We start from the raw sequence: 26,816 nt of genomic DNA, 5'->3' as shown, positions 1-26,816 counted from the left end.
TATTTGTTTATTCATGAGAGACAGAGAGAGACAGTGAGAGAGAAAGAGAGAAAGAGAGAGAGAGGCAGAGGGAGAAGCAGACTCCCTGCAAGGAGCTCGATGTGGGACTCGATCCCAGATCCTTGGATCACACCCTGGGCTGAAGGCAGATGCTCAACCACTGAGCCACCCAAGCTTCCCATGTCCATCAAAATTTACCCATTGACTCCGTTTTATCTTCTGCCATAGTTTATAAAACTATCTCTGAAGACTTATGTCAAAGCAGATTATATTTTACGTAGGTAAAGTCATATATTACTCAATATTAATAGAGGAGAAAAGTATTTTACAAAGCTAGCAAAAGTTTTTATTTAAATAAAATTCTTTTTAGGGTCCTTAGAGGATAATTCTAAGCTCCCAGTTTTAAAATATCTACCTATTTGTATTGTTGTTAAATGAGCTCTACTGGTGTCTTTAGATGATCTTGTGTTCAGAGCTTACATTGTAAGTTCTGATTAACCAAAAGATCATTAAGAAACTCTTTATTGGGGGATCCCTGGGTGGCGCAGCGGTTTGGCGCCTGCCTTTGGCCCAGGGCGCGATCCTGGAGACCCGGGATCGAATCCCACATCGGGCTCCCGGTGCATGGAGCCTGCTTCTCCCTCCGCCTGTGTCTCTGCCTCTCTCTCTCTCTCTTTGTGACTATTATAAATTAAAAAAAAAAAAAAAAAAAAAAAGAAACTCTTTATTGGGCAGCCTGGATGACTCAGCAGTTTGGCGCTGCCTACAGCCCAGGGCCTGATCCTGGAGACCAGGGATCGAGTCCCACGTCAGGCTCCCTGCATGGAGCCTGCTTCTCCCTCTGCCTGTGTCTCTGCCTCTCTTTCTCTCTCTTTGTGTGTGTGTCTCTCATGAATAAATAAATAGAATCTTAAAAAAAAAGAATATTCTTTATTTTCTCTAATAGATTACCTTGGCCTAGACACTAAGAACATGATTTCTGGGTCCAAACTTCCTGTTATGAATACTGGCATGGCCGATGCCTAGTTTGATGTTTCTGAGTAATTACTTAATGTCCACCTTCCTTAATTTTTGTCTATTTAAAATAAAGATATTAATAACATCTACTGCATGAAATTATTTGAATATTAAATTATAAAATGTAATAAAATGCAATTAAATGATAAAACGTATCATGGCAGTAAGCAAAATGTGTTAGCTACTATCATTATAGTTTTTCAGTGTCCAAAAGTGTCAAAAGAATCTTCTGAGAAAGTTCCAGCTTCTACTGTGTAATTTTATCCTGATCACTCTCACCCCGTAATTATGAAAAAATTTATATATTTTATGCACTATTATAAGTATAAGTAATAAATGAGACAAATTATATATAAATATTATAAATGTATATCTCTAAACTAGAAACAGCTCTTCATCAAAGACTATCTAAGGGCATATGTTGAGGGCTTTTTTTTTAATATTGATGAAAAGATTTTTGTTTTAATGAACACAAGTTAATAGACTTGGAATTTTTATTTTTATTTTTATTTTTATTTTTATTTTTATTTTTATTTTTATTTTTATTTTTATTTTATTTTATTCTTTTAGAGAAGACACATTAGACCTCTTTGATTTCCTAGGTTGTACAGGGATTTCTATGGCATTCTCATCACTTTGGTACTACTAAGGTCTCAATTATTAATATTAAAAATTTTATTACAAGTTCAAAAGGGAACATCATTACGCCATTCTAAGACTTAATCTGGATATTCAGAGATATTTTACAAAATATGTTATGATTTTATGTTTGCAAATTAGCATTAGACATAGGAATATTTCCTGATAATTATAACTCTATCTTCTAACCTCTTTTTTTTAATCAATTTATTTTTTATTGGTGTTCAATTTACCAACATACAGAATAACACCCAGTGCTCATCCTGTCAAGTGCCCCCCTCAGTGCCCGTCACTCATTCACCCCCACCCCCCACCTTCCTCCCCTTCCACCACCCCTAGTTCGTTTCCCAGAGTTTGGAGTCTTTATGTTCTGTCTCCCTTTCTGATATTTCCCACACATTTCTTCTCCCTTCCCTTGTATTCCCTTTCACTATTATTTATATTCCCCAAATGAATGAGAAAATATAATGTTTGTCCTTCTCCGATTGACTTACTTCACTCAGCATAATACCCTCCAGGTCCATCCACGTTGAAGCAAATGGTGGGTATTTGTTGTTTCTAATGGCTGAGTAATATTCCATTGTATACATAATCCACATCTTCTTTATCCATTGATCTTTCTTTTGATGGACACCAAAGCTCCTTCCACAGCTTGGCTATAGTGGACATTGCTGCTATAAACATTGGGGTGCAGGTGTCTCGGCATTTCATTGCATCTGTATCTTTGGGGTAAATCCCCAACAGTGCAATTGCTGGGTCATAGGGCAGGTCTATTTTTAGCTCTTTGAGGAACCTCCATAGAGTTTTCCAGAGTGGTTGCACCAGTTCACATTCCCACCAACAGTGTAAGAGGGACCCTTTTCTCCGCATCCTCTCCAACATTTGTGGCTTCCTGCCTTGTTAATTTTCCCCATTCTCACTGGTGTGAGGTGGGATCTCATTGTGGTTTTGATTTGTATTTCCCTGATGGCAAGTGATGCAGAGCATTTTCTCATGTGCATGTTGGCCATGTCTATGTCTTCCTCTGTGAGATTTCTCTTCATGTCTTTTGCCCATTTCATGATTGGATTGTTTGTTTCTTTGGTGTTGAGTTTAAGAAGTTCTTTATATCTTGGAAACTAGCCCTTTATCTGATATGTCATTTACAAATATCTTCCCCCATTCTGTAGGTTGTCTTTTAGTTTTGTTGACTGTATCCTTTGCTGTGCAAAAGCTTCTTATCTTGATGAAATCCCAATAGTTCATTTTTGCTTTTGTTTCTTTTGCCTTCGTGGATGTATCTTGCAAGAAGTTACTGTGGTTGAGTTCAAAAAGGGTGTTGCCTGTGTTCTCCTCTAGGATTTTGTTTGAATCTTGTCTCACATTTAGATCTTTCATCCATTTTGAGTTTATCTTTGTGTATGGTGAAAGAGAGTGGTCTAGTTTCATACTTCTGCATGTGGATGTCCAATTTTCCCAGCACCATTTATTGAAGAGACTGTCTTTCTTCCAGTGGATAGTCTTTCCTCCTTTTTTTTTTTAATTTATTTATGATAGTCACACAGAGAGAGAGAGGCAGAGACACAGGCAGAGGGAGAAGCAGGCTCCATGCACTGGGAGCCAGACGTGGGATTCGATCCCGGGTCTCCAGGATCGTGCCCTGGGCCAAAGGCAGGCGCCAAACAGCTGCGCCACCCAGGGATCCCAGTCTTTCCTCCTTTATCTAATATTAGTTGACCATAAAGTTCAGGGTCCACTTCTGGGTTCTCTATTCTGTTCCATTGAACTATGTGTCTGTTTTTGTGCCAGTACCACACTGTCTTGATGACCACAGCTTTGTAGTACAACCTGAAATCTGGCATTGTGATGCTCCCAGCTATGGTTTTCTTTTTTAAAATTCTGGCTATCCGGAGTCTTTTCTGATTCCACACAAATCTTAAAATAATTTGTTCTAAATCTCTGAAGAAAGTCCATGGTATTTTGATAGGGATTGCATTAAACGTGTAAATTGCCCTGGGTAACATTGATATTTTCACACTATTAATTCTGCCAATCCATGAGCATGGAGTATTTTTCCATCTCTTTGTGTCTTCCTCAATTTCTTTCAGAAGTGTTCTATAGTTTTTAGGGTATAGATCCTTCATCTCTTTGGTTAGGTTTATTCCTACCTAGGAATAGGAATAATCTTATCCTTTTGCGTGCAATTGTAAATGGGATTGACTCCTTAATTTCTCTTTCTTCTGTCTCATTGTTAGTGTATAGAAATGCCACTGATTTCTGGGCATTGATTTTGTATCCTGCCAGGCTACCAAATTGCTGTATGAGTTCTAGCAATCTTGGGGTGGAGGCTTTTGGGTTTTCTATGTAGAGAATCATGTCATCGGCGAAGAGGGAGAGTTTGACTTCTTCTTTGCCAATTTGAATGCCTTTAATGTCTTTTTGTTGTCTGATTGCTGAGGCGAGGACTTTAGTACTATGTTGAATAGCAGTGGTGAGAGTGGACATCCCTGTCTTGTTCCTGATCTTAGGGGAAAGGCTCCCAGTGCTTCCCCATTGAGAATGGTATTTGCTGTGGGCTTTTCGTAGATGGCTTTTAAGATGTTGAGGAATGTTCCCTCTATTCCTACACTCTGAAGAGTTTTGATCAGGAATGGATGCTGTATTTTGTCAAATGCTTTCTCTGCATCTAATGAGAGGATCATATGGTTCTTGTTTTTTTTCTTGCTGACATGATGAATCACATTGATTGTTTTACGAGTGTTGAACCAGCCTTTTGTCCCGGGGATAAATCCTACTTGGTCATGGTGAATAATTTTCTTAATGTATTGTTGAATCCTATTGGCTGGTATCTTGTTGAGAATATTTGCATCCATGTTCATCAGGGATATTGGTCTGTAATTCTCCTTTTTGGTGGGGTCTTTGTCTGGTTTTGGAATTAAGGTGATGCTGGCCTCATAAAATGAATTTGGAAGTACTCCATCTCTTTCTATCTTTCCAAACAGCTTTAGTAGAATAGGTATGGTTTCTTCTTTAAACGTTTGATAGAATTCCCCTGGGAAGCCATCTGGCCCTGGACTCTTGTGTCTTGGGAGGTTGTTGATGACTACTTCAATTTCCTCCCTGGTTATTGGCCTGTTCAGGTTTTCTATTTCTTCCTGTTCCAGTTTTGGTAGTTTGTGGCTTTCCAGGAATGCGTCCATTTCTTCTAGATTGCCTAATTTATTGGCGTATAGCTGTTCATAATATGTTTTTAAAATCGTTTGTATTTCCTTGGTGTTGGTCGTGATCTATCCTTTCTCATTCATCATTTTATTAATTTGAGTCTTCTCTCTCTTCTTTTTAATAACACTGGCTAATGGTTTGTCTATCTTATTAATTCTTTCAAAGAACCAACTCCTGGTTTTGTTGATCTGTTCCACAGTTCTTCTGGTCTCAATATCATTGAGTTCTGCTTGAATCTTAATTAACTCTCTTCTTCTGCTGGGTGTGGGGTCCATCTGCTGTTTTTTCTCTAGGTCCTTTATGTGTAAGTTTAGCTTTTGTACTTGAGCTCTTTCCAGTTTTTGAATGGATGCTTGTATTGCGATGTATTTCCCCCTCAGGACTGATTTTGAACGGTTGTATCTTCATTCTCATTAGTTTCCATGAAACTTTTTACTTCCTCAATTTCCTGGTTGACTCTTTCATCTTTTAGCAGGATGGTCCTTAACCTCCACGTGTTTGAGGTCCTTCCAAACCTCTTGTTGTGATTAAGTTCTAATTTCAAGGCATTATGGTCTGAGAATATGCAGGGGATGATCCCAATCTTTTGGTATAGGTTCAGACCCGATTTGTGACACAGTATGTGGTCTATTCTGGAGAAAGTTCCATGTGCACTTGAGAAGAATGTGTATTTAGTTGAGTTTGGATGTAAAGTTCTGTAGATATCTGTGAAATCCATCTGGTCCAGTGTATCATTTAAAGCTCTCATTTCTTTGGAGATGTTGTGCTTAGAAGACCTATCGAGTATAGAAAGAGCTAGATTGAAGTCACCAAGTATAAGTGTATTATTATCTAAGTATTTCTTCACTTTGGTTATTAATTGATTGATATATTTGGCAGCTTCCTCATTCGGGGCATGTATATTGAGGATTGTTAAGTGTTCTTGTTGGATAGATCCTTTAAGTATGGGATCGTGTCCCTCTTCATCTCTCACTACAGTCTTCGGGGTAAATTTTAGTTTATCTGATCTAAGGATGACTACCCTGCTTTATTTTGAGGACCATTTGAATGGTAAATGGTTCTCCAACTTTTTATTTTCAGGCTGTAGGTGTCCTTCTGTCTAAAATGAGTCTCTTGTAGACAGCAAATAGATGGGTCCTGCTTTTTTATCCAGTCTGAAACCCTATGCCTTTTGATGGAGTCATTAAGCCCATTCACGTTCAGAGTTACTATTGAAAGGTGTGAGTTTAGTGTCACCATGATATCTATTCAGTCCTTGTTTTTGTGGATTGTTCCACTGAACTTCTTCTTAAAGGGGAATTTTAAGAGTCCCCCTTAAAATTTCTTGCAGAGCTGGTTTGGAGGTCACATATTCTTTCAGTTCCTGCCTGTCTTGGAAGCTCTTTATCTCTCTTTCCATTTTGAATGAGAGCCTTGCTGGATAAAGTATTGTTGGTTACATGTTCTTCTCATTTAGGACCCTGAATATATCCTGCCAGCCCTCTGGCTTGCCCGGTCTCTGTGGAGAGGTCTGCTGTTACCCTAATACTCCTCCCCATAAAAGTCAGGGATTTCTTGTCTCTTGCTGCTTTAAGGATCTTCTCTTTATCTTTGGAATTTGCAAGCTTCACTATTAAATGTCGAGGTGTTGAACAGTTTTTATTGATTTTAGGGGGGGATCTCTCTATTTCCTGGATCTTAATGTTTGTTTCCCTTCCCAGATTAGGAAAGTTTTCAGCTAGGATTTGTTCAAATACATAATCTGGCCTTCTTTCCCTTTCGCCATCGTCGGGAACCCCAATTAAACATAGGTTTTTATTCCTCAGGCTGTCGTTTATTTCCCTTAATCTGTCTTCATGGTCTTTTAATTGTTTGTCTCTTTTTTCCTCAGTTTCCCTCTTTGCCATCAACTTGTCTTCTATGTCACTCACTTGTTCTTCCACCTCGTTAACCCTTGTCGTTAGGACTTCTAGTTTGGATTGCATCTCATTCTATTGATTTTTAATTCCTGCCTGATTAGCTCTAAATTCTGCAGTCATGAAGTCTCTTGAGTCCTTTATGCTTTTTTTCTAGAGCCACCAGTAGCTGTATAATAGTGCTTCTGAATTGGCTTTCTGACACTGAATTGTAATCCAGATTTTGTAACTCTGTGGGAGAGAGGACTGTTTCTTTTTTTTTTTGTTTTGTTTTGTTTTGTTTTGTTTTTGAGAGGACTGTTTCTGATTCTTTCTTTTGAGGTGAGGTTTTCCTTCTAGTCATTTTGCTCAGTGCAGATTGGCCAAAAACAAGTTGTATTGGGAAAAGGAGAAAAAGAGAGGAGAGAAAGGAGGAAAGAAAAGAGAAAAAGAAAAAAGAAAAAAGGAAGAAAAAAATTAAAAAAAAAGAGAGAAGAAAAAGAGAAAGAAAAAAAGGAAAAAAAAGGGGGGTGGGGGAAGCAAACAAATCAAAAAGCAAAAAAACAAAACCAAAACCCAAAACAAAAACAAATAAACACGGGGGAGTATCTTCTGATTCTGTATACTTTAAGTCCCTTGACTTCCCCTGGAACTGGTCCGTCTAGCTGGTCTTCTGGGGGAGGGGCCTGTTGTGCTGATTTTCAGGTGTTAGCACTTGGGGGAGCTGCTCTGCCCCCTGCCTGGTGCAGGGCTCAGTGGGGGTTGTTTACCCCGTGAGGCCTCAGGAGGAACAACCCCAGTGGCGGCGGCCAGCTCTGGAGCTCTGGAGTCAGCCTCCGCAGTAGCTATAGAGCTCTTGGTCTGCAGGGCCTGGATGCTCCCAGGTGGGGCCGCTGATCTGCTCAGCTCGGGGCAGGACTGTCCTTGCTGTCCTGGTTCCTCCCAGCCTCTGCCTGTCCCGGGGGAGGCCGGATCCTGGGCTGTGTCCCGGTGCCCAGTGCTGCTGGGCCTGCGCTGTTGGATTTGCGCTCCCGGCCATGCAGCTCCCTCCGCGGAGCCGCCGCCCGAGCCCCTCTGAGCTGCTCCGGGTCCCGCCGTGCGCGCTGCAGCCCTTAGGGAGCTCGGCGCACTCTCCCCGGGGTGCAGGTGCCTGTTAGTGTCCCAAGGAGCCCGAGGGCATCCCCGCCCTCCTGGGTCCTGCTCTAACTCCCTGCGGGCGCCTTTCCGCCCGGGAAGGTTGGTGCAGCTCCTGCTTCTCCGGGACGGGGCTTTCCTGTCCTGGGGACACTCGCCCCGGCCTCAGCCCGGTTCCTCGCGGGGCCCCTACCCCTTGGAAGCCTTTTGTTTATTTCTTCCCCCCCTCTCCCCCCCGTCTTCCTACCTTGATAGAAGCGGGAACCCTTCTCACTGTACATTCCAGCTGTTCTCTCTTTAAATCTCAGGCCGAATTCGTAGATTTTCAGGATAATTTGAAGGTTATCTAGGTAATTTGGTGGGGACAGGTGATTTGGGGACCCTACTCTTCCGCCATCTTGCCACTCCTCCTAGACTTGGAATTTTGTTGATTAAAACTCATCTCTGGCAACCAAATTTATCTTCTAATGGATTAGGATTAAATGATGCAAAAGGATCCTGGCTCCTTTCTTGGATGTAAGAGCCCTGAAAAGCTGTCACATCTAATCCAACAACAAGAACAAATCAGAGGATATGCTAAATCATGAATCCAGAAAACAAGTCGCAGAATAACCAAGAAGACCCAATTGAAAAAAAAAAAAAAGAATAAAATTTCAAAGGAGATAAAGGATATTTAGCATTAACTACTCTCTGGCGACAGGAGGAAGACAAAGACCTCTCTACAATTAGATAGAAAGAATTCAGCAATTCTTTTACTCAATTACTAAAGGCCAAGTGTGAAATAGTATGAGGGTATAAAATCTCAGAATGTTGTAGACACAAATGGAGTTTGCACTCACTCACAGGCTCTTTTCGATAGAGCACACTAGGTCATCACAAAGACTGACAAAACAGTAGAAAAGACATCACTTTTCTTAATGCAGAGCTAGATGAGTGGAGAGACCACCGCTACCCTACCTGCTCTCTTTTCCACTAAAGAATAAAATATTAAGTTACCAGCAAAAGGAAGAGAAGCAAATGCTTTTGAACACATGTGCAGACCCATTGCATCAAAAAAAAAAAAAAAAAAAGGTAAAAGAAAAGGATCCCAAAAGAAAAGGATCCTTTACTCCTGGAGGAGGGGGGCAGGAAACTCTCCTGGGCCAGATCACTGAGGATCTTTTGCTGCAGTCCTATGTGTTGGCCTGAGATCAACCCCAAAAAGTACTCACTATGTTATATCCATTGTTTGTACATCAAAGGGATCCAGAAATATTCAGTCTCTGATGAATTTCCTTTTCCAATTTCCCGCCACCGAGGAATTGTGCAGGGAGGCTGTGCCTTTTTTTCTTCTGTTGCTACCTTTATGCTACCAGTTATCCGCTAGTTGAAAAGTCTAAATGTCAGCAATATGTATTATGCTCATTCCCATTGAAGTTAGAGAGAAAACTAGAAACAGGATCAACTCTAAGCCTAGAAATTAGAAAGGTACCTAAGAGCTATAAGTACTCAGACACATCTATGTTTCTCTTTTGCATTTGCCATGCATATCTTTTCTTAAAATGTATCATTGTTTTAGAATAAATTAATTCAAAGGAGTGAGACTTTTTAAGAACATTATCATTGCTTTTATGGCCATTAGCAATATATAAATGTACTAACTTCATAGCAAATTCACTAGGATTTAGTGCTCAAAAAAGTCAAATATTTTTAAAGTCTATATATATAACTGTGAGGAGTTTTTGTGGAAAATAATCTAAAATACATACTGAAAATTACGTTTTGTGAAGTTTTAAGGGAGAGATGCCAAAATGAATTCACAGTAAATCAGGTACATTAGACTATACTCACTCTTTCACTGCCCATCACTCTTTTCATATTTTCCCTTCTTTGCTTAGAGATGTTAGATTCTATAATGTGACACTCCCTTACAAAGATTATTAATACTTTCAACACTTGCTAATCAGTCATATCAAGTTGACAAAGCCCTAACTAGTTAAACCCAGCAATTTACTCTTGAAAAGTTAATTTATTACCAGAGAACATCTCAAAGCAGTATTGACTGCTCTCTTTAAACTCATGACAATTAGTGTCATGTTGGTGTTCAACACTAACAAATTATAGCATCAAATTACAGATTTGGTTCAACATTTTCCATTCTCCAAACCACTTCTTAATAAATTCTCAACTCTGTTTTCTGATGAAAGTATCAGAATAGATAGTATCTCTGATGAGAGACAAATCTAGATAATATTGGAGGATCATTTCCTTCCCCTTTGGCAGCTCAACTGAGGGGATTTCTCAGAGGAACAGCAAAGAAGACCTTTGGCTCATGTCAGCATTCCTGGAAGACCAGGTGTTTGTCATAACCTGGCAAAATGTGGACCTACTCCCCAATATTCTTCAAGTTCCTTTAAATATTTCTTGTCACTTAGAGTAAATACAGGTTCTGTAGCCCAGCTTTGGCTAACTGGTAAGTATGTAATACAGTGTGGGACATGCTTGTTCACGCTGTCATAGGTGTATCTGCAGTCTGCACAGGCTCCTCCTGCTGCAACCTTGGTCTCGCTGGGTATGAGTCTACTTTGCCCAGGCTTTGCTGTGGAAAAATGAGGCTTCTGGAGATTGACTGCACTTTAATATGTTTTTGCTTATAAGCCCCCCCCCCATACATGTTAGATTATATCTGCTCTTTAAGGCAATGTGTTCATGATGCTCTTGAGTGACATTGAGACATTATATTATAGAGAAAATAGAAACAATCTTTTGGAAACTCACTTGTCTTTTCTCCACTAAATCTGCTCAGAGAGGCAGTTTAGCCTAATGCTTAAGACAGTCTTTTCTGGAGCCCACCCGATGGATTTGAATCCCGGCTTCCAGTCATCAGTTATGTGACCTTGAGCAAATTGTTTTTCTTTTCTGTGCTTCAGCTTTTTATCTGTAAAATAGGAATGTTACAACTTGTTGGGTTGCAGTGAGGATTTAGTTAATATATGTATCCTATTTAAACAGGCTGTGACATATAATAAATGAGTATTAGTGTTTGTTCAGTGAATGAAGACTATCTATAACTGAAGCAACATTCTCTGTTTTCTGCTATTACAATGGAAGATGGAAGAAGTTGCCTCTCAAAGGCCAGCTCCACTTGTAGATTCAGATCCTACTTAATTTATAAAAAATTCATTCTTGCATGCATTCTCTATTTCTGCTATAATCAATTTTTCTAACTTCTGGATCATTCTGACTAGCATGAAAATAATTTTTATTATTTCTCAAATTAATAAAAATGTTTCCTTACCCTTTATTTTCTCCATCTACCAATTCAATTATCTTTCCTCCTTGACAATAAACTCATAGAAAGAGGTTATTGTGGCAGAATATATATTCCAAAAATGTCTCTAGCAATATTTCTAGATCCACTCTAAAATGTTACTGATCCCAGTAAGAGATGGGTTTTTATCCCTTCTTCTTGAGAAAGATTTTGTTACTATCTCTATAAATAGAATGTAAGAAGTGATGTTACTCCAGGCATAGGTAATAAAAGATAATATGCTTTTCCCAGATTCTCTTGGGGTCCAGCCATCCTGCAATGAAGAAGGCCCAGCCATATGGAGATGTCAAGTTTAGGGGCTCTGTAAACAGCTTCAACTAATATCAGTCTTCAACCAGCTTCATCCTCCAAACATGTGAGTGAGCAAGCCTTCAGATAACTTTAGCACCAAACCTTGAATCTTCTGATTTGATGTCCCAATCTTATAGAGCAGGGATGATCTATCCCTGTCATGATCTGTTCAAATTCCTGACCCACAAGATCCACGAGTACAATAAATAATTGTTTTATGCCACTGAGTGGTGGGGTAATTTGTTATGCAGCCATAATAACTGGATCATTTGTTTATAATAATTAGAGTGAATACCTCAGGGCCTGCCAATTTTCATAAGGAAATACCAAATTGCTGGAGATATGGAAATTATAAAAGAAAAGTTAAAATAAATGAAGATATCATTCTGAAATCCATCTAACAGAATTTCTAGGAAAAGGCTATGAAACATACAATTAAGAGATAAATAAATCAAAGAAGGAATCTTCTAAAGGTGAAGAAAGATTCTTCATTTTACTTGCATTGTGACCCCCCTAAATTATCCAACTTATATAATTGGAAAATATATTAGTGGCAATTTTTTCCTTCTACTGTTCTGTTTAAAAGGTATTTCAAACTCTCAAGAATCAGAGTGTATTAAGTATATATTATAAATTAAAATAAAAATACAAAACAAATATAATAAAGAGTTTCAAAGAGTTAATGGTAGAGTTTTATATACAATTTCTTTTCTTAGCAACATTGCCTTTTTAAATTGTTACCTTATTGCTATGAGTCTAAAAGAAATAGAATAGGGATCCCTGGGTGGCGCAGCGGTTTGGCGCCTGCCTTTGGCCCGGGGCGCGATCCTGGAGACCGGGATCGAATCCCACGTCGGGCTCCCGGTGCATGGAGCCTGCTTCTCCCTCTGCCTGTGTCTCTGCTTCTCTCTCTCTCACTGTGTTCCTATCATAAATAAATAAAATTAAAAAAAAAATTAAAAAAAAAAAAAAGAAATAGAATAACATTTAACATCATTCCCTGGAGGAATCGTGACATTTGATATATGAATTATTGACATTGACAAGAAAATTAATTTTAGCTTTCAAAAAGTAGGACATTATCTATTAAAATCGTGACATTTGATATATGAATTATTGACATTGACAAGAAAATTAATTTTAGCTTTCAAAAAGTAGGACATTATCTATTAATAATTTGAAAACACACTGTAATTTTAGTTTTTAAAGATTGCTTCCAAGCAAATGATGAATTTATATAATTTTCTACTTTCTTTAAATAATACCTTTATATCAAAATTTCACTTCACATTCTGGGTGGAATGGTAGGAATTACATACTGTTTTGCTAATTATAGATGTGATTAGTCATACGTTTATCCACATAATTTTGACATATCTCCAAAATTCTAAATCAAATATTTTTACATATAAATGAAAATAAATATATCTTTCTACCTTGATATATGAACCATTTCAAGATTTGGTATCATCCTAATTCTTATCAATATCAGTAACAGCACCATCTACAAATCAGTAATTTTTAATATTCCTGTTTGTACACAGCTACATTTTTTTTCCTTCAGTTTCCTTTTGTTGGTAACTACATAACAGTGCCTTGACTTGCTACAGACACTGACTTTACTCATGTTTTTTTTTTTTTTCTCTTTCATCCCTTGATGCCCCTTTCTCCCTCATATATTCATGCTCCATGAATATTGTAATTTTCTTGCATATTTTTGACCCTCCAGCCTCTTTATTCTTCCATTAAACACACAAGGCAAATACCTCATGCTTGTTAATTTGAACTCTGTGCCAATCTGTGTCTACACATGAAGACCAAGCTCAGTATGCCTAGGAAAAAAATCACTCAAACATGATCTCATTTTAATGGCTGATTTCATTTTAAAATTTAAACATATCTCTCAGTAGCTCTCAGAAATTTTTACTAACTTTACCCCATTTCCCAGGATAATTTATCATCAAATACTATAGGGCAACATTTTCACCTTTATTCAAACTTTAATGTCCCCTCTCTCCTTTTCATTTTCAACTATGATCCAATTTCTTTTTTTACTGAGAACTTTTTTCAAAGGGAATTATAGACTTTATTATTTCCTTTTATAAAAGTAATATTTAAGATGTATTAACTAGTTTACATTTAATCCATTCTTTTATGCTTTTGTATTTTCAAAATATATTAAAATTATCCAAATGTCTATATCAAGTGCTATAGCAACTATGGTACATTTTGATTGAAGGAAGCATAACATTTTGCCAGATTTTGGATGTGTGTCCCTCTGTATTATCAATTTTGATATTCAAAAGATGTCTTGTTCATTTTGAATGTTGATGAAAAAGATAAATAGAATGATCTCAGCATTGATATTTTGAACCAATCACAAAGTAAGAAGGTAAATGAAATAATTGCCTTAACAGTGAAGAGGTTTTTTGAGAAACTACTTTAAGGCAGGAAATAAATTACTTGAATGCTCTCTAGTTTTTATTAAAAGAAGAGCTTTCTGCCTTCCTATCATGAGTCACCATCATGGGCACTGATGTGGCTTGTTGTTAGTTCTCTCTCTTGCCTTCTTCTCAGTCCTGGCACTTAGTATAGATTCTAGGCTTCCCACATCCCCACCAAGAAACATATAACTCTCAGACTGAAGATTTTTCTCTATGATTCAAGGTTTGTTTAGTAATCAAGATGATTTTTAAAATAACTTTTGCTTATGTACTTTATTATATTTTTATTTTATTTAAATTCAATTTGCCAACATACCTTATAATACCCAAATCTCATCTCAGCTGTGCACTCCTTAATGCCCATCACCCAATCACCCCAGCCTTCCCACCTACCTCCCATTCTGCAACCCTTTGTTTCCCACAGTTAGGAGTCTCTCATGGATTTTCTTCCTCTCTAATTTTTCACCACTCAGTTTCCCCCCTAACCTATAGTCCCTTTCACTTTTTCTTATCTTCCACATATGAGTGAAGCCATATGATAATTGTCTTTCTCGATTGACTTATTTCACTCAGCATAATACCCTCCAATTCCATCCACATCAATGTAAATGGTAGGTATTCATCCTTTTTGATAGCTGAGTAATATTCCATTGTATATGTTTACCACATCTTCTTTATCCATTCATTTGTTGAAGGAAGGACATTGTGGTTCCTTCCATAATTTGGCTATTGTGCATATTGCCGCTATGGACATTGGAGTGCCGGTTTCCCAACATTTCACTATATCTGTATCTTTGAGGTAAATACCCAGTAGTGCAATTGCTGGATTATAAGGTAGATGTAATTTTAACTTTTTGAGGAACCTACACACTGATTTCCAGAGTGGCTGCACTAGCTTGTATTCTCACCAACAGTGCAAGAGGGTTCCCCTTTCTCCACATCCTAGCTAACATTTGTTGTTTCCTGTCTTGTTAGTTTTAGCCATATCTCATTGGTGTAATGTGGTATCTCATTGTGGTTTTGATTTGTACTTTCCTGATGGCAGGTGATATGAAGCATTTTTTTTCATGTGCTTGTTGGCCATGTCTTCTTTGGAGAAATGTCTATTCATGTCTTCTGCCCATTTCTTGACTGAATTATTTGGCTATTTTGAGTGTTTAGTTTGATAAGTTCCTTATAGATTTTGGATACTAGCCCTTTATCTGATGTGCCATTTGCAAATATCTTCTCCCATTCTGTAGGTTGTCTTTCAGTGGCACTTCCACAAAATGACCTGACCCTTCTCAAGATTACCAATAATGATTAGGAGAATTCTCATTACTCAGATAAGATGAGCAGCAGTTTTTGAAGAATTGATTATGTCCTCCTTTTGACACACTTCTTTCACTTGATTGACAGGTTACTGCCTTCTCCAAATGTTCTGCTCACTTTGCATATACTCAACAGCTATATGTATAAAATAAAGATAAATTAGAGCAAAAAATACTTCCTATTAAATTAAAACATTTAAAATCACAGCTTTCCTTCTCATTTTATTTCAGTCTTCTCAAACTTTAAAACTATTTGCTAGATGATGAAATAATCTAATCTGCACACTATTCAAGAATATAAAATTTAATTATGCTCATGTATGAATATTTACAGTTTGGTATGTTACTTTTGTCCAGGCTTTATTTGGACTTTTTTGATAAATAGTACTAATGATAATGTGTCAAGCAGTTTGCTTTGTTATTGTTGTTGTTTTCATTGTTTATTTTTAAAAGAAAATTAGATGTAAAATGAAGAAAGTATTCTAACAAGAGAATTTTTAAATATCCAAGTAAGATTTCTACTCAAGCCCACTGTATCCAAATGATTTGGAATCCACTTGACTCTCATCTTTAAAATGAAAGAGACTTTTTTTTTCCCTATACTTCAAATAGATTTTGGAGAGCAGGCATGAGAGACACATTCTTAGATTGCTCCTACCTCTCCTTTTATTCTTCTGCAAGAATTCAGATAGCAAAAAAGCAATTCAATAGTAATTCAATAGTGTTCAATTATTTTAACAAGTCTTCTATTCAATAAATCCTGCCAAATTCTCTGGCAGATTCACTCTGTCTACTTACTTTGTGCATAGCCCTTATTCCTCCTCAGTGAAAATGTAGTACTGGGCAGACAGACACAAATCTATTGTCTCTATATTTATTATAATAATAATAATTAACATTATTATTATCTTAGTAGTAGTAGTAGTACTAGTAGTATTTTAGAATTGACTCATGAAAACATGTTGGAGATTTATATCCTTCTCTCAAGTTGTATTAGGTGCCTGGCAGGAATAAGAACTATGAATGGGTGCTAAAACTATGAATATGTGATTAAACTGGTAAAGAGAATTCCACTTTAAGCACTTGGTATTTTAAAATAAGGAAAATCTGAATATAAGTGAGTTAATGATTCAACTTAAGAAAGATATCAAACAAAATGTACAAGTCAGGAATTGATTATAATCTGAAAATAATGAAGAAAAACAATAAAAATCTTAGGGTAAAAAGAGCAAAGATTTTTTTAAATTTGTTTAAAAACACTAAAACATAAAAAAAACCTTGAAGATATAAAAATATATTTTATATAAAACATAAGAAAAACTCAGATACTGAAGATACTTAAGACACTTAGCATATCATTAAAATTACAGTCTGAACTTTGAAAATCTAGACAAATTTAAAAAAAAGAAAATCTAGACAAATTAGATAATTTTTTAGTAGAGTATAAAATGTCAAAATTGACCCCGTTAAAAGCATTAAGTCTGAATAATAAAATTCTAGAGGTATGGTAAAATGCAGAAAGCAGTAGATTTGGTTTCTAAACATTAAGTTAATGATATTTCCTCAGGCCTTAAAACAAATGTTGACTAAAACACATGCAAAGCTTCTCTTAATATTTTTATTAAAATCATTTAACCTTAGCAATGAAATCTGATCAAGATGGTAAAAAATACAAGTTCAAACCGTGGGATACTTTTATTTATGACTATAGAAGCTATAATTCTAAATAAAGTAATAGCTAAGTGAATTCAGCAGTATCAGAAGGATAATAATATATAGATGGTCAGAGAAATTATATTCCAATATTATAAAGATTTTTCCACATTTAGAATTCTATAAGTATAATTTACTTAGAAACTATAATTTAGTTCAGAATTTACTTAGAACCAAAAATTCTATAGGAAGCAGTAATTTAAACTACAAATCTAATTAAATAGCTCCAGAAACTATAAAATTTCAATAAGAGAAATAAAGCAAAACCTGGATATAGATTTAAAAAATCAATCAACTCATTAAAATAGCAATCACAAAGAAACATGATTTCAATGAAATTATTTAGATAAAATTATTTCAAATTTCTCATTGAAAGATGATTGCCTTAAGTAGCTAAGAATTTGCAGCTGAATTCTGGGAAAGAGTGAGCTGCACCGTATCAGTTCCTATATGCAGGGACAGCCAATAACAGCTAGATAGTCTTGGTTTTCTTGACAAACATTTACCCATATCCTACTCCAACACAGCAGAAGGGGGATTGGCTTCCAAAAAATGGTGGATGCAATTTGGAAAAGGAAAAAAGGAAAATTGATGATTGATAAATAACTACTAATGTCCAATTTGCCATGTGAAATGTTACATTTCTAAAGGCTAAAAATCCACATACAAAACGTAAAATAAGAGTGTTATAAAGACTAGATATAAATGTAAGAGAGTTGTTGAATAAACTTGTAGTGCTAGGGATCCCTGGGTGGCGCAGCGGTTTGGCGCCTGCCTTTGGCCCAGGGCAGGATCCTGGAGACTCGGGATCGAATCCCACGTCGGGCTCCCGGTGCATGGAGCCTGCTTCTCCCTCTGCCTGTGTCTCTGCCTCTCTCTCTATCTCTCTGTGACTATCATAAATAAATAAAAATTAAAAAAAAATAAAAAAATAAAAAAAAATAAACTTGTAGTGCTAGAAATCTTCCTAGGATTTATTTGCAGTCACTTTTTCACTGAAACTACACGAATGATTCTTTTTCGACCTGCTGATAATGAATTTCACATTTACATGTTTCAGCTGAATCATCATTTCTTTCATGATAATAATGCGAAAGACGTGTTTTTTTTAATCTGATACAAATTAATTCTGTTAATATTTTTCATAGTTTGTATTTGGATATCTGGCTAGAAATTTTGGTTACTGAAAATGAAATTAAAATAATTCTAAATAAAAAAGATAGCTCCTAAAATAAGTACACAAATATGCTGTATTTTATCAATTTTATCAATTTGCTTTTAAATTTTTAGTATGTTTAAAATCAGAATGGGTTCTTAATCAGTAATTTATCATATTTAAAGTAAGATACTGGTGTTGTTTCATTAGAATAGCCTAAATGATGAGTCCTACAATTGATAAGATCTTGACTGATATCTAAAATTTACATATTTTATAAAGCATCAAGAAGAACATCAGAAGTTCTACAGAATAGGGGCGACTGGGTGGCTCAGTTGGCTTAGCATCTTCCCTTCAAGTCAGGTCATGGGGTTCTGGGATCAAGCCCAGCATCAGTCTTCCTGCCCTGCAGGGAATCTGCTTCTCTTTCTCTCCCTCTCCCTCTACCCCTCCCCACTGCTTGTTCTCTCTCTCAAAAAAAAAAAAAAAAAAAAGTTAAGTTTTATTGTTTCCACTGTATCCTACCAGTTTTATATATGGCATTCTCAATGCCATGGAGTTGTGTTTTTCTTTATTTTCATTTATTCTTCCTTCACCATGACTTATTTTCAGTATATGCTAAAATATTCAAATATATGGAATTTTCTTATAGCTTTTTGTTATTAACTTCTAATTTGCTTTTGTTACAAAAGAGAATGGGCTCTACGTGATACCAGTTCTCAGAGATAATTGAAATTTAATTTATGGCCAATCACATAATTATTTTTTTTTGTTTTTTTTTTTACATAATTATTTTTATACATATTATTCCCATGCTTTTTAGAAAATGGAATATTTTCCCATTGTTAGATACAGAATTTGATACACATGCATGCATTATTCTCTCTTTTTTTTTTTTTTAATTTTTTATTTATTTATGATAGTCACAGAGAGAGAGAGAGAGAGGCAGAGACACAGGCGGAGGGAGAAGCAGGCTCCATGCACCGGGAGCCTGAATGTGGGATTCGATCCCGGGTCTTCAGGATCGCGCCCTGGGCCAAAGGCAGGCGCCAAACCGCTGCGCCACCCAGGGATCCCCTCCCTTCTCCTTGCAGGTGCTGTGTATACGATGTACAGAGACTATATCAAGCGAACAGCACAGGATGATGGGGAGAAGTAGGATTTTAGGCCAATTAATTTGTATTTCTATAGCATTTTGATAAATCATTTTCATTTTTTAAATTTTTACAATCAATATTGTTTTTTTGGATTTTCAATTTTGTTAGAACAATTTGATACACAGCAAAGTAAAGTTCAAGGATTTTATTATCAATTTTTCTACAAATTTTCTGATTGTTTCCTATTCAATCTGTCTATAGCTTAAAAAGTATGTTGAAGTGTTATGCAATGATGTTGGATTTTTTAGTATTTTCTGTAATGCCATGAATCTTTAATTATTTTAATATTTTTAGATGTGTATACTTTAAAGTCATTAGAGCTTTTTGTCAAGTTCAGCTTTGTCTCAAAAGATTTTTACTATGTACTCAATGATGCTTTTTATCTAAGGTTATTAGTCTAAAAGTAATTCAGTTTTATCAATATTTATTGCTCAGTGTACAATACTGAGCTAATCATAAAAACTCAAGACATTTTTGTTAAAGAAAAATTTGACATCATTATCTTTAAAAGACTGATTTTTAAGTGATTCTGGATTCAATATAGGATAACCATCCTTCAGGATGACATATGAAGATGTCATAGCACTGAAACAGCCATTAACAATTAGTCTGGATACCTTATTTTAAAACATGACTTTCTGCAATGTGGGGCACTATTATTACAGTATTTGTATCTCAGCCACAAATGAAATACAAACATAACAACAGAAATAAACTTTCCAGACATTTTTTACAATAAAGGATATTTCATGTGTACAGAATCTGTAGATATGTATCATATTTACAAATATATTTAGATTTTATGTATTTAATCAAACTTTAAGTAAATTTTAAATTAATATTCAATTCATACAAAATATGATTGTAACCTGTGGAAGGATGGGAAATTGTGAATGTGGAGGTTCAGAAAATACTTAATTTTTTCAGTTAAATCTATTTTATTTATATATAATTTATGTATCATAAATAGCATACCTTTACATATTCTGCCTGAAGATTTTTATAAAATCTTTTATAAAATATTTTGTCTATGTCTATGAGGTCATTTTAGGCCAACCTAGGTTTTTATCAAAGATATAGATACCACATTTCTTAAAAATGAAGATCAGAAGAAAATTTATTTGAGTTTAGGATAATCCTACCACATAATCATTTTCAAAAATCACACAGCTGCTTGAAAGATGATTTCTTTACTAAGAATTAAGAGCAATATGGGGATGGCTATACACTAGGTATCAAAGTTTCATATTCAGCAGATCCAGGGCATTCCACAATAAGAAAATATAACTGATGGAATTATTTTACTTTTTTCATTAGAGCCTTCTTCATTTACCTTTAAGATATAGTAAAATGAATTAACAAGCAAATAACATTTGTACTACCTCACCAATTAAAGCTTGAAAGCAGTATGTTCTCAATGCAGAGCTGTTGAGTAGATCAGTTCTGAAATTCTATTTTATTTAAACATAAGTTGCAAACAGTGGTAAAGATATGGAATCCAAGATCTTCATCACCTGCTTTTGATTCAGGGAGATGAAGTACAGGTATCTTTAAACTAAATCTTCCCCAAGCAATAAGGTTGCAGAGGGTTCCAAGAATATTCTTGAGAAAGAATAGGTAGAGAATGTTTTTTTAAGGCATATTATAAGTGGTCACATTTTACAGGTATATAAGTTAGGTAAAACCTTATAATTAAAATAATAAAAATAATTAAAAGATATACACTAAGAAACTAGAAATAAATGACAATTTAACCAAGTGAGCTTGGTTTCTTAATGTCTTCAGAACATCACTGTGATCTTTAATTTGCTTTGCCAGGCAATGAGCTTTGAACAAAAGCTTGCTTATTCTGAACTGATATGAGTACTTTACTTGAAAAATCTTTCAAAATATTTTACATAAGCAATGATAACTAGTCAGTATTTGTATGAGTCTGAGACTGATTTGCAATACTCTCCTAAATGTGACCATCGCTTACGTCCATCATCAATCCTCTTACCTCTACAGGCCTTTAAGGAAATATTTTGCTTTTTCCAGTGCATGGTTAATAAGAAAAGGACAGCTATTGAATGTGTGTTTAACAGGATGACGAGGAGATCTGGTATTAGAGAAAGTGTAATTGAAATGCAAGTAATTGAAGCATAAAAAAAATTCACCAGTAAAGGCTTTTTATCACTTCAGTGAAGAGTTCAGCCTAGCCTTCAATTGCTTCCTGTAATTTCTGTATATAAGACTTGGCTCACTCTCTTGCTCTCTCTCAGAAACATTTGTGATGTCAGAATTACAACCTGAGGTTACAGCACTGTGACACTTTCAGACCCTTCAAGGTTTGTCAAGCACAGTTAATTATATTTACTAGAAGTCTCTCACCTCTCATACTCATGCACCTTAATCATACACACAGTGGAAATCTATAAAGGCCTAGAATAAAAGGAGTGTGTTTAAATGCTGCCTTTAGGACAGACAAGAAGATACATCTGAGATTTTTAAAATAAGGTAATCTGAACAGATAATTTATGTTTTCAGCTTTTTAAAAAGCTAGCATGAAAACTGATAATGGGGTTTTCTACATAGATTGCTATAGTTCAAAAAGTCTATTTGAAGACTATAATAACTCAACATACTTCAACTGAATGATGAAAACTTTCTATATCTCATTTTGAAATAGTGTATATTTTCTGTAACTGAAACTATCAAAATTATTTTTAGAGTGGTTAGAAATAAAGCATTATAAGTGCTACGATTTGAAATTTCTGAAGCTTCCAATGCAAAAAGGTGCTGTTTAGTAATATTCTGAGGCTATTATTCCTGAAATTTTGTTGTATTAACTAGAAAAACAATATTTAATGAAATTTTATTCAGTTATTTTATTAAAAACTATAATATCTGTTTTGAATGTTGTGTACATTGGGAATATAAAAATTTGAAGGCAATATCGTTGGATATGAAGCTTCTTCTCATATCAAGAAAGATAACAGAATTTATAAAGCAAGAATCAATGAAGTGAGTTTTGTCATTTTGTAAACATTAGTTACAAAAATACAATAAAATCACATACAAAGATAAACACAAATATAATTTAGAACTGAAGTACATAGGAGACCAATTCCAAACATTTATTTTATGCTTTAAGTTAACAAAGATAACACACACAATGAAGATAAGAATCCAACAGTAAAGATTTTTAATTTAAAAATATTAATAATCTAAAAGCAAACATTTTCGCTCTGTGAAAGATTGTTCAGAAAATGAAAAGACAAAGCACAGACTGAGAGAAAATTGATAAAGGATTATATCCAAAATATGCAAAGAAGGCTTAAAACTCAACAATGAAAAAATACAATTAAATAGCAGGTGATGTGTCTGAATAGATACTTTACCAAAGAAGATATGAAGATATACAGATGGAAGTTAGGCATACAAAAACCTACTCAACATCATTTGTCATTACCAAGTTGTCCTTCACAAAGAATGGTGAACAAACTGGAAACTGTGGTACATCTATACCACAGTGGAATATTATCAATCCATTGGATGGAACTAGAGGATATTATGCTAAGCGAAATAAATCAATCAAAGAAAGACAATTATTGGGCGCCCGGGTAGCTCGGTCGGTTAGTGTCTGCCTTTGGTCAGGTCATGATCCCAGGGTCCTGGGATTGAGCCCCATGTTGGCTCCCAGCTCAGCAGGCAGCCTGCTTCTCCCTCTCCTCCCAACTTGTGCTGTCTCTCCCTCACAGACAAGTAAATGAAGTCTTTAAAAATAGAAAAGACAATTATCATACGATCTCACTCATATGTGGAATTTAAGAAACAAAACTGAAGATCATAGAGAAAGAGAGAAAAATCTAAAACAAGATGAAATCAGAGAGGGAAATAAACCATAAGAGACTTTTAATCATAGGAAACAAACTGAGGGTCACTGGAGGAGAGAGGGGTGGGGATGGGTGATGGACATTAAGGAGGGCACATGATATAATGAGCACGGGGTGTTATATAAGACTGATGAGTCACTGAACTCTACCCCTGAAACCAATAATATATTATATATCAATTAGTTGGATTTAAATTCTAAAAATAAAAAAAGAATAGAACACCCAAGCTACAAAAAGATATGTATGGATATATTTTAAAGGCATATTGCAAAGTAAAATAAGCCATTATGAAAAAGCTACATACCATGTGATTCAATTTATATGACACTGTGGAAAAGATAAAATGATCAGGACAATAAAAAGATCATAGCTGGAAGGAAACATGTTGGCCTTTTCTGCCACTTCCAGATGCCCTACTCATACCTAACCTGGGTTAGAAGACAGGCATTCTTGATGATTTATTTATATATTTATTTATTTATTTGAGAGGGAGAGAGAGAGAGAGAGAGAGAAAGAGAGAGAAAGTAAGAGGGGAGGGCAGAGAGACTCTACAAGCCAACTCAACTCCCTACTGAGTGTGGAGCCCACTCTGGGTTCGATCCTAGAACCCTGCGATCATGACCTGAGCTGAAAACAAGAGTTGATCACTTAACAGACTAAGTCACCCAGGCACCTGGGAAATGCACCATTAAATTTTTAGAGTTTCTTTTCTCCTGCAAATTTTGGACCAAAGTTTTATTTTTTGTCGGCTTTTTTTTTTTTAATATTGTATTTATTTAATCATGAGAGACACACAGAGGGAGAGGCAGAGACATGGGAGAAGGAGGAGCAGTCTCCACGCAGGGAACCTGATGTGGGACTCCATCCCAGGACTCCAGGATCATGCCCTGGGGGAAGGCAGGCACTAAACCGCTGAGCCACCCAGGGATCCCTTTTTGTCAGCTTTTAATGTTGGGGCTCCAGGAGGTGAGACAGTGACCTCACTCAACTGTCTCCCCCACAAGATCCTGCACTCACAGGTCCAAGGGACTCCCCTGAGAGCAGCAGACCCCCATGCTGGCCAGCCCCTCCCTTAGACATGGACCTTTTATTTTCCATGTTAAGGTGGAACAAAGATATAAATATTTATAATTTTTTTGTATCTTTTGTAAAAGGAGGGGCACTAAGCGTGTTTTTTTTTCTTTTTTTAAGATTTTATTTCTTTGACACAGAGAGATCAAGCGTGTTTTTTAATGAAAGTGATACAGATGAATATTTTTATAATCACAAATACAGGCTCAGTATTGTGATGGGGGAGCATGGCATATTCCACTGCCCATCCCAGGGGTTATAATGCAGAGAACTGAATTAAAGTGATTTTGCAACAACAACAAAAAATAGGTCATAGTTGCCTAGGGTTGCAGGTGAGGTTTGAATAGATGAAACACACAGGATTTTTAGGGTGACAAAACTATTTTGTATTGCACTAGAATGGTGGATTCATGATACTTTGCATATCAAATCCATTAAACTTTACATCACAAAGAGTGAACCTTAATGTATGCAAATTTTAAAAAATCCTTTAGAAGGTCTGGGCACAGGATGGAAGGCAGACTGTGACAAGAGAATCTAACTGTATTATAAATGTATGAAATAATCAAACTTAAGGGAGTAGTAACTGAAAATGAATGGAGACCGTAAAACTTAAAATAAATGAAACTATGCATAGTCATTGTATTATATTTGGTAAAGTTGATTTACCCTGGGGATATCGGTTAACAGTTCTGAAACCGTTATACACATATAGTAGAATTCAACAATGAAATAAATGGATGGCAGATGTTAGGAGCCAGGTTTTTCACTGTAGGAGTGGGAAGTTTCAGACAGGCAAAGCGAGAAAGCTAGAATGATCCATATGTTAATGGATTGGAATTGAAGATAATGTGAACTCATGGTTAGCTTACTGCCGACACAGATGGATACATATAGAAATATTTATTTCTACCTTGGAAGCAATCCTGGCAGAGAAAAATGACATTAGGTAAAAACTAGGGGCATCTAAATAAAGTATGAAGGTTAGTTAATAATAAGGTGCCAATATTAATTCATTAGTTGTGCCAAATTATTATATTAAGGTAATATGTTAATATGGGGAAAACTATATGTGGGACTTATGGGGAATATTTGCACTATTATTATAACTTTCCCATTAAAATAAAACTTCGAAAACAAAAATTTATTCTTAAAAATTTCAATCTCTATTTCACCCCATAAATGTCACTTCCTATTAATAGCAAATGTTCAAATTTTGGTATATATTTTCACACATTGTTTTCCATTTTATACAAATCTAAGCAAATATCAACAGTTCATTCTTTTGAGGAAAAAAATGCATTTTGTGACTACAAATACATCAATTGTGAAATCTGTATTTTCATATCCTGAGGAATCTCCTATTGTTTTCTTAAATATCCTTAGGCACAGAGTTTTAATGGGTGCATTTCAAACAATCAAAATTTTATTTTGATTCAAAACTCAAAAATTTTAGTAATTTTCTTTAAAAGTCACTCTGCTTTTGCGTTATTTTCACTGACGTTTTGCACCAATTTGGCAATGCTGTACTCAATAATGTTCAAGAAAGGAAACAGGGATAACTCCCTCATTACTGCTTTATGCTCAAGAGCAGTAGAGTTCTGGCTACCAGTAAATTCTTTATCTCAGATACAATTAGTGAGAACACAAATCTAATATAACTGAGGGATTGTCTACCTCCTTGCAATAGTTGATGCCATCATTATATTTGAAATTAGTTTATATTTGGTGGTCGAATAATATGTATTATATATCATTGGCTGATGGAGAATGTTGAGGTGAACTTTTTTGCTCAGTTATATATTATATATGTATATACACACACACGTATATATTTATATATATATATATGTATATATATAAGATTTATTTATTTATTTATTCATGAGAGGCAGAGAGAGAGAGAGGCAGAGGCACAGGCAGAGGGAGAAGCAGGCTCCATGCAGGGAGCCCGATGCAGGACTTGACCCTGGGTCTCCAGGATCACACCCTGGGCTGAAGGCAGGCGCTAAACCGCTGAGCCACCCCGGCGCCCTGCTCAGTTATATTTAATCATTTATATAAGGACAGATAAGAAAACCAAAAAAATCAGAAGTCAAAGAAATTACGTTCATAAGAAACTGAAGAGGTCATGGCCGAAGGTATAAATAATAACCTGCTCCCAGACTAATAAGGGATAATGAAATTTAGGGACACATGTCTAAAAGTTATAGAGAGGCAGTTTGTGCTTAAAATTTCCTTACATGGGAAAAGAAAAACAAAACAAGACAAAACAAAAAGTATAAACAGCCTACATTTTTTAACAGAAAGAGAAGGGAGAGGTTATTTAATACTCAGGTAACTCTAGCATGCATAAATGCTTCATCTACTCATCCCCAATAAAAGAAACTTTAGTATACTCCTGCTTTCTTTCCCACTGAGCAAAATTTCTAAATTTCTTGGCCAAGTTTCTGATGTTTTAGCATGTGATTGATATTTTTTTTTTCCTGAAACTCTTTCTGCCTGGCTCTTGCCTTTCCAAGACATAAAGAGGAAAATATAATCTAAATGGGAGATTGTACAAAGTTACATATCCCACTTTTAGATGAATTTTCAGTCTATGATAATGAAGAAATCATCCTCTC

This window comes from Vulpes lagopus, chromosome 3 (assembly GCF_018345385.1).
Source record: "Vulpes lagopus strain Blue_001 chromosome 3, ASM1834538v1, whole genome shotgun sequence".
In the NCBI taxonomy this organism is placed as follows: domain Eukaryota; kingdom Metazoa; phylum Chordata; class Mammalia; order Carnivora; family Canidae; genus Vulpes; species Vulpes lagopus.
This window is presented reverse-complemented; position numbering follows the sequence as displayed.